We start from the raw sequence: 12,047 nt of genomic DNA on the forward strand, positions 1-12,047 counted from the left end.
TTTTGACCCACGCAACACACCACCGAAAGGCTCTTTTCAGAGCCACCACTTACTCCCAGCGTACACTTCATTGTGTTTGCTCCCCTTGCACCCTCCTTTTTTTTCCCTACAACTGTCCGCAAACTTTTCCACAACTACGCCGGAGGTTTACAATGGTCACTCCAGAGTTCTATTGTTAAACTGAGAAAGGCGGCTCTGAAAAGAGCCTTTTCTGTAATTTTTGTTGTTTTCACGTTTATTGGTTCTCAGCACACAACACATTAGGAGAGGAGGCCAAAGGAGGGTAAGGAAGGGACACCAGCCATGGGGATAAGAAAGGGCAAGTGGACAGAGAAAGATATAGGGTGAGCTTCACTTAGGTAAGGGGCAGATCTTCTGGTGCTCCATGACCGTAGCCTCAAAAGCACTTCAAATACTCTCCCCCTGCAGAGTACTACGTCACAATACATACACACTATTGTCACCTTTGAAAGGTAAGGGTCATCAGTATTGCGAATGGCTTGTGAGGCAGCTGGAGGGAGGCGCTCCCTCACAGGAGTGTCTCTTGTGGTGGTGGTAGGATCAGACTCGGAGGATGCTGTGGAGGAACTCAATCGACTACGCTCTTCACATGGCACCACCTTGCGAATGTCCGCAGTGTGGAATGAAGTGAGGTGTCGCTTCATGTTTGTCGTACCAAAGCTGTACGCACCAGGTCTCCCGCGACTCAGCACCACCTTGCACTGGTTACACCTCACCAGGTTCGCACGTGATTTTGGCACGTTTCCATAAACGGAAAACAACCGCCACACCCACGACTCCCGGCGAGTCTTCCTAGTGCGGAGTTCCTCCACTTCATTCTCTTCCTCCTCTTCTTCCTCGCTCTCTACATCCTCACCCATATATCTCTCTACAGGCCCTTGGGGAGGTGGTGGTGGTGGCGGGTTTGGGGGTGGTGCAGAGGCTAATGAAGCAACAGCAGCCATGAAAGCCATGCCAATTACTTTCCTTTTGGTCACTACAGCAGTAAAGGCAATACACCTCAATCTGCTATAGCTAGAAGGTCAATGAAGATGGGCTCGGGGTTGTGGCCATTTATAGGGGTGTAGGGCTGTGCCTTGTGACCGTCTTCATCCCTCCAAAGCGGTACGAAATTTTTACACAACAAGTCCTCAGGTAAAATATTGTCTGGGATATGTGAAATTATATTTTTAGACTCTACAACATTTTGCCTTGTGTCTACACGTTCTTTTGTACTGCTGCGGAAGCACACACACTGCGCAAATTAGTCCACACGCTCAGCGTGGGTGCGGTCACATGATGACGTCCTGAACACACGAAATGGGAGTCCGCTGGACAGCAAATGCAGAGTAACATACGTGCGCATGCGCGAAAGTGCCCTACAGACAGTGTTCGGGTTCTCAAAGTAATTCAAAGTGCGATACAAGTCAGACGGACAGTTAGGGAAAGGCACGCTGTTCGCTATACTTACGGTTGTACTGCGCATGTGCGTACATGATATGCTCACTGTACGGACAGGTCGCGTGTCCTTAGGACAACTCCATTTTGTTTGACTACGAACTTGACGGCCACCGCGCCTGTTCTACGGACGCCACCATTTTGGCTGCGGACGATACGGATCAATGATGTTAGTGATGTCATATTTGATGTCCTGGGTCTTAGCAATGCACATATATGCTGCGAGTTATGTTTGCTGAGCTTACCATAATGGGGGAAAGTGCAGTGTTTTTTGGTTTCACTGTGAAGTATAACATCCCTTTAACAAAGTTATTTTACTGAATGTACATATATATATGTGGCAGGGAACGAAAACAAAGGGATTAAACATGTGATGTCGTCAGTGATGTCATCAATAACATTTGTGATGCCATCTTTCATGTTCTGGGTGTTAGTGTTAGCAGTGCAAAGTGGTGATGGCAGGTATGGGGGCTTAGTTTACTATAACTGGTGAATTTCAGGGGTTTTTCGGTTTTAATTTGAACCATAATGGAGAGGTAGAATTTTTTTTTTTTTTTTTTAATGAAGTACACAGGTTTTTGGTAGGGCAACTTAACCATAACGTCCCATCAACAAAGTTTTTTTGTAGTGAATATATATATAAATAAAATAGTGCCTATACCAAGGATTTAGATCTTATCTCTGCTCTGTGCCACTCCTCCTCCTTGTCCTGCATCAAAATGGCATGGAGAGGTAAGTCAAGGCTATTAGGTTCTGATTTAACACTCCACCAGAGGCAATAGTGGCATCCCTGGATGCAGGTACTAACCTGTGAGAAGGAACTGTATGTCCTATGTTGTATTTGACATCTCAGAAATAATGCCATCATAAAGGTTATCTGTCCTCAGTGTAACCATTAACAATGCATTAGAACAAAAAAATAATCCTCTTCCAAATCCAACTACTCTAGAACTAGTCCAAAATGTTATAATATATACTTTGAAGACTGGTGAACAACGGGAGAGTGGGGAGTAAAGGATGCAAAGTAATGGCTGACACCAATCATTAGGAGCCGCTCGTGGGCCACTTGGTGACTCTCACTCCTCCCACCTCCATTCTACCCAGCAGCTAAGAACAATGTGCAGCAGTGCAAGACATGTTGAGATGCATGTGCGTGTTAGAGAATACTCTCGCTTGTGGCAAGATAGCTGAATGATTTTCATACACCCGAGCATCCATCACACGCCTCCCACCCCTCCTCCATGTCATCGTCCCCCTCAGTTCTGTGAACCTAATTGAAGTTTAGCAACTGATTTCCAAATCATTAATCTCCCAGTTGCTTCTTATAAGAACTGCTATAATCCATGTTATGTCTGGAACTCACAGGTTCTGGGACTCAGGGGCTGTGTGCTTAGCTGTATATACCCACTTCCAGTTTAGGAAAACTAAATATTTTTAAATGTATGCAAAGATGGAGTCACACACCACGTAATGCAAGAGATTGTTTTGAACTTCACCAGTGCATTTCACGCTCAACAAACTCTATCAAGGTGAAACATTAGCAGTGTAGGAGCACCACAAAATAACTCTGCTGAGAACACTAAGGAAAGTGAAAAAAGACTCAAAGAATCAGATAGACTCAAAGATTGAACACAATTGTGAAGATAGACAAAATGATGAATCAGCGAGTTCTGAGTGACCAAATCGAAGACCAAACTGCCCTGTGAAAAAACAGCTCGATTGTCCAAGCAGTGCGGTGCAGACTTCTGAAATAAATCATGCAGTCTAGCATCACTATTTCCGACATATTCTCTCTCAACCAGTTGTAATTGTTTGTCTGTACTGTATTTTGATCTATTTTTAAATTGAATGAATATCAAAATGTGTGTTTTTAGCCTAGTTACAGACTACGGAGTCCCTCGCAACCACAACAGTGTGAGCTTTTCACATCTCATGAAATAGCTGGGGTATCCTTTTGTTTGTGCAGCAGTACATTCTCAGCAAAATCTGCTTGGTCGTCATATTTTGTATTTGTTTACATTCTCAGCTGTGTTTTTTACATCTCTGGACCAACATTAGCTCCATATTGCCACGATTGCATTCCCTTTTTGCTTGAGACGTTCTGGGAGACAATGTCTAATCATGCAGCTTGTTGGTTAGTGGATTTTTAAATTGGATGAGCAGAGCAGTTTTTTCAAAGAAAAAAGCATGAACGTCTGACTTTTTCTGTTGTGCAATGCACGGCTTCATCAAGTGCCGAATGTTCCCACCAAAATACAATGAAAAATACTGAGAGCAATGCCTGTATGGTGCAGCGCATTACACAGCAACAACCCAAGTCTATTTCACTCACACTGCAGAATCAGGGCCTAAGACCTCATTTCTAGAAGAGTTGCATTTTCCTCAAAGGATTGTCTGAATCACACAGTGCACCCATTCGCTAATAGCAAGTGTGACGTCGGCACTCTGCAAGTACTCCCTAATCACGTGAAAAGGGACAGGTAGTTGTGGGAAGGGGAGGGGAGGGAGGTGGGAGGAAGTGGGCAGTTAGCAATGAGATTTATATGAATAAAGACGTGTTAATTCATCCTCTCATCTCCGTCTCCGTCTTGTCATTATGTGACATGCCTGAGTTAGACTGTGTGGGCGCCTGTTATGTAACAACTTTGGAGATTCTACACTGGTAAAGGGTTTTGGAATCTATGGCCTCTGCGATCCCTCCTCGCGGTGGCACGAGTAGAGGAAAAGACAGCACGAACTTTCGGAGGGCAGGAACATCGACCCGCCTCAGAATAAAGCGAGTGAGGAGCCTGAGGGCAGCAGAGGCCCGCGTGGAGCTCCCCCATCTCAGCACCAGGGCGTGGCGCACAGGCTCCGCCCACACACTTGTAATTCAATGGAACCGCTGACAAATGAAGCGCAGCAGCATGTGGAATAGGTGGCAATTCTGGGAAAGGAAAAGCCTGCTGGTCCGGAAACAAGTGTGGACATAAAAAAAAAGATGTAAGCACTGCAGCACTCGACCTGCAGAGGCCTACAAGTCTGCAGTGGATGCGAAGTCAAGACCAGGCCCGTCCAGAAACAAACCCACAGATCTTGCAATGTACGTGGTGCAGGAAGAAAAAGCATTCCACCGAAAGCACGCAGCTCCACCCTCATTTCAGGTATTTTCTTTCCTGTCCACGTCTTTTGGCAGACCCCTGAAATAGCCACCAGGGAGCAAAGTCTCACCAAGGTCAGTGACACCAGTGCTCACAGCAACAGAATACAGAATTCCAGAGAGTGAGGGCTAGTCATTAGCATGCAACAAAAGAAGAGGGAGAGAGTGCACAGTCAAACCAAGAAATGTCAGGGGATGACACACGCACAGTGCCCCTCAAACCTGCAGCAACCCTACCCAAAAGAATGCAGGATAGCCTCATCAGGCAGCTACCCACACACTTCGACCTGACAGAATCCAGCAGCCTAGGTCCTCGCTGGAAGAGATGAATCAGAGAATCTGAGGTGTGCATCAAGGCAATTGGACCTGTTGATGAAGAAAAGAAACACAGCCTCCTCGCACTGTCCATCGGCCCCAATGTCATAGACATCGTGGATAAGCTCCCTGATGACACAACAGTGTACTCAAACCTAAAGGTGACCCTGACAGACTATTTCACTCCACACACGAACGTGGACTATGAAAGCCATGTGTTCCACATGCCCAATGAATCAAAAGGAGAGTCCATGGATGCTTTCGTCATGCGACTAAGAGTGAAAATTAAACATTGCGACCTCAATAACTACTCAAACAACGAAGCGCCAAGGTCACAAATCATAGTGGCTTGTGAATGCACAGACTTTAGCAAAAGACTACTACAGAAACAACGCACGCTAGAGGAAACCTTCTACCTTGCATGCTCGGATGCGGCCCTGGAGTTCCAAGTAGAAGGCCTGGGTGAAATCAAGATAATCCATTGCAAAAGCGAAAGCATCAACAAGCTAGACACCCCTCCCAGAGGCAATGCAAGCCATATTGTTACAGATGCGGCTACGAATTCCCACATGAGGGCCCATGCCCTGCCATTGCCCAACAATGCTCAGCCTGCGGTGGAGACAATCTCTTCAAAGCAGTGTGCCGCATGTATCGAAGTCAGATGCAGGGCGAAGGAAAACAATCACTTGGAAAGGACAGACCAGTGCAAAGCCCCCACAGAGCATCCAGCTAAACGTTCGAGCCTTCTCTGCGTAGACCCAAGGAAGAGAAGTCAGAAAGAAGGCCACATGACAGAGCGACGAGTGACTGGCGTGACAGCAAACCGACACAGACAAGATCGAGAAGACGACCCCACAGGTACATACGTTACCTAGTTGAGCACTCACAATCGGACAGCAGGTCAAGTGCATCATCTGGAGAGGACGCACGGAGGAGTGAAATGCATCGAGAAGAACCGAGGAGGAAAGGATACTTGTACGCAGTAGGCAACCCGACAGCAAAGGAACATAGCCCAACCCTCATCCTTCAAGCAAACCAGGCAGCTGTTGAGTTCCTAGTTCCCACAGGAGCAATCATCAACATCATCAGCTAGGAAGTATACGACAGCATACCACAAGTCCTGCGGCTTCAACCAGAAAGATTTCACATCTACCCGTACGGATACAAGACACCGTTGCCATGCAAAGGGTATTTTATGGCGTCATGCACATACAAAGGACAGTCAAAGAAAATCCCCATGCACATACTTGAGGCAGCCACAGAGAGCGGCTGCATCCTAAGCTACAAGGCCGCCATTGCCATGGGCCTCATCCATGTATTATACAGACTGATGGTCCACAAATATCTGGACCCGAGAGCAAAAAATGAACAACTATTCTCAGCTCTGTTCAAGGCCCTTGAAAAACTAAAAGGACGCCAAATACACCTGCACATCGACCCAGAGCTCCTCCTGTAGCTCAACTTTATCAAGGAATTCCGATAAACATACAGAAACAAGTCGAAGAGGATCTCCTAACACTCCTCGAAGATGATATTATTGAACCTGTAGAAGGACCCACCCCATGGGTATTCCCCATTGTCCCTGTGCCGAAGAGGGACTCAAACAACATATGCATATACGTGGACATGTGCAGGTCAAATGAAGCCATTCTGCTAGAACGACACCAGACCCCACTCATCACTGATATGGTGCATCTGTTAAATGGTGCCACTATATTCTCCAAACTAGATCTCAACAAGGGCTATCATCAGTTGGAACTAAGTAAAAACTCTAGGTACATTACCACATTTGCCACTCATTTAGGATGATACAGGTATAAACGGCTTATCTTGGGAGTCTCCTCGGCTGCTGAATTCTTTCAATCTGAAATTCACAACATAATAAAGCACATACCAAATTTTTTGAATTACAACAACAACATACTCGTTTTTCGGACAAGACCAGAAGCAGCACTATAACACACTTGCTCGAGTCTGCATGGCTTTAGAGGAAGAACACCTCACTCTAAACAAAGACAAATCTGTTTTTTTGGACACATTTTCTTCAGACGGTATGACACCAGACCCTAAAAAAGTTTCAGCACTAAATGAAGCTGAGCCGCCCAGAAACGTATCGGATATTCTCTCATTTCTCGGGCTTGCCAGCTACAGCACTAGCTACATACAAGACTTTGCCTCTATCAGCGAGCCCCTCAGAGCTCTCCCAAAACAGAACACCGATTTTACATGGACAGAAAAGTGCCAGCAGGCATTTCAAGCAATCAAACAACACATATCAGACACCAAGAATGTGCCATACTTCAATTAAAAAAGGAATACAGAGTTGGTGGTAGACGCTAGCCCGGTTGCAGATCGACACTAAGGACAGCACTACAAGGCACATCGTATCATTTGCCAGCAGGAGCCTCTGAAAGACGGAACAGGCATACCCACAGGGAAAAAAGGAGGGGCTGGTATTGGTTGGGCCTGTGAGTACTTCCACCTTTTACTATATGGAAAACCGTTTACAGAAGTGACCGACCATCAGGCACTGCTGTTCATCTATGGGAATCTGCAGGCCAAATGCCACCAAGAATCACTAGATGCGCACTAAGACTGCAGGACTACAGTTTCAACATAGTGCACAGACCACGAAAGGAGCACAACCCAGCAGTTTTCCTGTTGTGCCACCACTGCAAAGAACCTCAAATCACTCACTCCATCACGGATCAATACATCCACTTCATTGTACAGGGCAACATGCTGGACCCTCATCAAGTTGCACAGGACACAGAGAACGACCAAGGATTGAAAGTCATCCTTCGATGTATTGAAACAGGACACTGGAAACAGGCTAAACAGGCGGGGGAGAACACCTGCGAGGAAACAAAGCAAGACATCACCTGTCTGATGGCCGTCAAGGACGAACTAGCCAAAACAACTGAAAGACTCCTGCTGAAAGGAACAACATGTGTGATTCTCCGAGTACTACGCTGCAGAGTGTTAGACCTAGCTCATGAAGGCCACAGAGGCATAGTATCGATAAAACGGATGCTCAGACAAAATGTATGGTTTCCCCGTCTAGACACTCAGGTGGAAGACCTGCTCCAGAACTGCCCCACTTGCACAGTCATCTAACCCCACACACGGCCAGAATCCCTGTGCATGTTTGTGTATTCCGTGTTCAGTGTTACTTTCCATCACTTCGTTGTATATATCTGTCTTGTTTTTCTACATATATATTTCAGTCCATTAATTGATTTGAATTTATTCACTCATGATTTATATGCCCTTGTTGGCTATTAAACTAGCTACTTGGAGACACAAGTCCCCCTCTAACTCGTCAGGTTGCTAAAGTGCTATATCACGTGTTTGTATTTCACGATCGGTAATTGAATTCAAACAGTGCCGGCTACATGGTGACGGCAGTTTCTCTCTAACACGTCACGTTGTTTACGTTTGGGTCTATCAAGTATAAATAGTGCCGGCCACACTGTGACGGCATTTCTTTTCCAACACGTTAGGATGCCAACTTTTGGGATCACGTGTCTTTCACACATGACCGCTACCATTGTATAAACAGTGCGTCAGCTGCCATTCAACACCTAGCCAGTTCGAGCCCCTACGTTCGTGAGAGGCCTCTTTTCACATTGCGGTGAGTTTTATAGATGAATGTATTTTCTCTGTGGTTCTTTACTTTGGCAGCTAATCTTAGTAGATTTCATTCACATCTTTCTGTGTTGCGGGTTTAATCTGGACTGTTCTTAAATACTGCTCGATCTTTATTTTAGTTGCTACACTACATGATTCTTTTCACTAGTTTTCTTTGTTATTTCTCCTGCGTTACTTTTTGCTTTTTTCCGGGTCTAGCTACATATAGTGACTCATCCGTCTTGATTTGATGCTGTTTAATTTAGACCGTTTGCTTATACTGCTTGATTTTCATTTAAGTTCCAATGCTGTATGAATAGATTGACTTTAGGATTCTCCCTTTCCATTGTTTCCGGTTACATGCAGTGGCTTACTTGTCCTGATTCATTCGACTTTTGGCATTCCTTGGGTACCACTACAAGTGAAAGTGGACATCATTAGGAATTGGGTTACCATCTACCAGCTGGTCCCAGTTGGACCCCACATCTACATCAATACTCCAATGGTCTGTGGGACTGAGGCCCCATTTATTGGTAAGCAGGTCATTTAACTTATTCTTAGGTGTCTTTCAATCCGTCGACCCTTATGTTAACTATGCAATTCCATTTATTCATACATCCCCACTTTCCCTTTACAGGGCATTAACCATATTTTGGGAATTAGCCAGTATGCATCCTAGCTGCAATTGGACCTTTCTTCCTATCAGATCTTCTGAACTATCGCTGTTGTGAATTTTTCATTTCTTGGTCCCATGTCAGTTTGTTGAACAGGTAATTATTCCTTTTGGTACACTTGGATACTATAGTACCCGTTTGAGGTTATATTATTTTCTTTCTTGGAGTCACCCCTATGGGATGGTTGATGGTCATGGATGCAATTGTTTTTTATTTTTACCAGATCATTATGACTATACAAATGTGGACTGCTTAGTTCATCGTATTATTTATTTTACAATTATATTCTGAATATTTCTTGTTCTGGATTTCTCAAGCTGTATATACAATATACAATGCAAATATGAAATTGAGTGGTTTATATTGATGATTTTCTTAATGTATACAATTTCAGGCTATTTCTGCTCCTGAAGAAGGGGGTGGGGTATTCTCCAAAATGCGTAGAGCTCCCCAGTACATCGCAAGAATATTGTTCTTGGTTATTTTTGCTTTATTCTAATAAAGTTTCAGTTTTGTTGTTTTTAAGATTATTTTTTCTCATGATGGCCTTAATTGAGTGTTTGGATGTTTACAAACTTTAATGTCAACCAGAAGTGTTCTGGTTAACATATTGTGAATTTTTTTTGTCTTTGTTGAACATCTATCCATCTTCTTTTGATGTAACAATTCTAATTATATTTGACTGATTGTGTATCAGCTTTAATGGTGTGCAGGGGACGGGAGTGTCTTTAGATTTAGACACTTTTTTCTGTTTCAGAATCTCTGTGCATGACAGAACTACCGCAGAAAGCGTGGGACGAAATCGCAGTAGATTACTTCGGACCATTGGAGGAGGGCGAGCACACCCTCGTAGCTGTAGATGAATACTCTTACTTCCCGGACCTACAACTTGTGCCATCAACCTCCGCGTACCACACCATCCCTGCTCTTGACAGAATGTTTGCCACATATGGCATTCCACACATCCTGAAATCAGACAATGGGCCTCCTTTCACGGGACAATACTTCAATTCATTCTCAGAGTACATGGGTTTCATCCATTGCTGCATCACACCATTGTGGCCGCAAGCGAATGGCACAGTAGACTGCTTCATGAGCAATGTGAAGAGGAATGTAGAAATCACTAGACTGACTGGAGAACCAGTAGAGAAACTGTTATATGAGCTACTATGAGAGTATCGAAACACCCCGCACAGCACCACAGGGAAGACACCCTCCGTAATAATGTTCAGCAGGAACATATGAACCAGGTGGCCCCATACGACCAGCCCTGATGAGCACTACAAAGGAGACACAGAAATGCGAGAACAAGACTCGAGACGCAAGGAGCTTATGAAGAAGCAGGCTGATGGAGACAGGAGAGCCCAACCAAATACCATGGAACCTGGAGACGTTGTCATAGTACAACAACCACAAGGCAGGAAAGCAATGGCCACATTCCATAAAGAGCCCGTAACGGTGATGAATGTAAAGGGCTCCCTCATCACAGAAGAAGGTGCGAGGAAAAGCATCACCCGAAATTCATCACACTTTAGACGAATTCCAGGCATCATTCCGGACAACGCTCCCGTTTCGGATGGGTGGGACCCATCCTACAAAGGAGATGGAGAAGACTCTTGCGATGAACGAGCCCCTCCGTGTCTGGAAGACCATGTGGGTCCTGAGCCCGTGAGATCACAAGCAGACCTCAGAGAGCTCGTAACAGACCTCAGCGATTGATTGAGGAGATGAACTAGAGACATCATTGTGTTTAGTATCAGGGGGTGTCACGTCGGCACTCTGCAATTACTCCCTCGTAACGTGAGACGGGACAGGGAGTTGCGGGAAGGGGAGCGGGGAGGGGTGAGAGGCAGGAGGAGGTGGGCAGTTAGCAATGAGAGATGTATGAATAAAGACGTGTTAATTCATCCTCTCGTCTCCGTCTCCTCATTGTGTGACATGCCTGAGTGAGACCGTGTGGGGGCCTGTTGTGTGGCAACTTTGGAGATTCTACAGCAAGTAAAACCGAGGTCCTTGCAACATCGTATATGGCTTGAAAAACTATACATTCCCAACTTTAGTCTAGCCACCAAATATATTGACAATTTGGGTTCCGGACGCTGTGTAACTGAACCCACATACAGAGATGGGTATTCCTTGGACATTATGTATTTGCTTGAAGACACATTAAAAGACACATTTCATGTTGAACTATAATGGACAGACCTTCAACTCCTCCTCAACTAATGGGTGCCTCCAAAAGCCAGGTCTAGCCAACAATCTAAAAATCCCCAAAATAGCCAACACACCTTGCAAAGACAAATAAACAAAATTAAAAAACAGAACTTTTATGTAAACATCATCTCCAAATGACTCTGTCTCACTAACCAAATATAATACAATCCTACAAGTGTTTAATTAAAACAATCCAGACCATTACCCCGAAAAAAACTAAGAATTAAATTGACACTCCAAAAAAACTACAAAAGGTACGATTACAAATTAGCCAGAGTGAAAAGAACTGGATATTGATACATCTCCCTTTCCTCGCGCACCCACAACTGCACAAGCCTAGATCCATCACATTTTGGAAATGGCATATCGCTGTCCCATTTTACAATCGCTGGAAGCTGCCCTGGAGGTGAGCCGCAGCGCTGCGGGCATGTCAGAAAACCGTTGCCTTGACAGCGGCATCCACGCTGCAACATGAGCAGAGTCAGCTGCTCGCTACCGTCAGCTCCGCCTCCAGCGTTGGTTTAAAAGCATAGTGGAGCGGGGGCTCGCCGCTCCTAATTGCAAGCTACTGCAAGCTACTCCCTTGTTTCCAAGTTCCGGTACCATTGTTCTTTCAT

This window comes from Ambystoma mexicanum, chromosome 7p (genome assembly GCF_040938575.1).
Source record: "Ambystoma mexicanum isolate Mex_15411 chromosome 7p, UKY_AmexF1_1, whole genome shotgun sequence".
NCBI lineage: Eukaryota > Metazoa > Chordata > Amphibia > Caudata > Ambystomatidae > Ambystoma > Ambystoma mexicanum.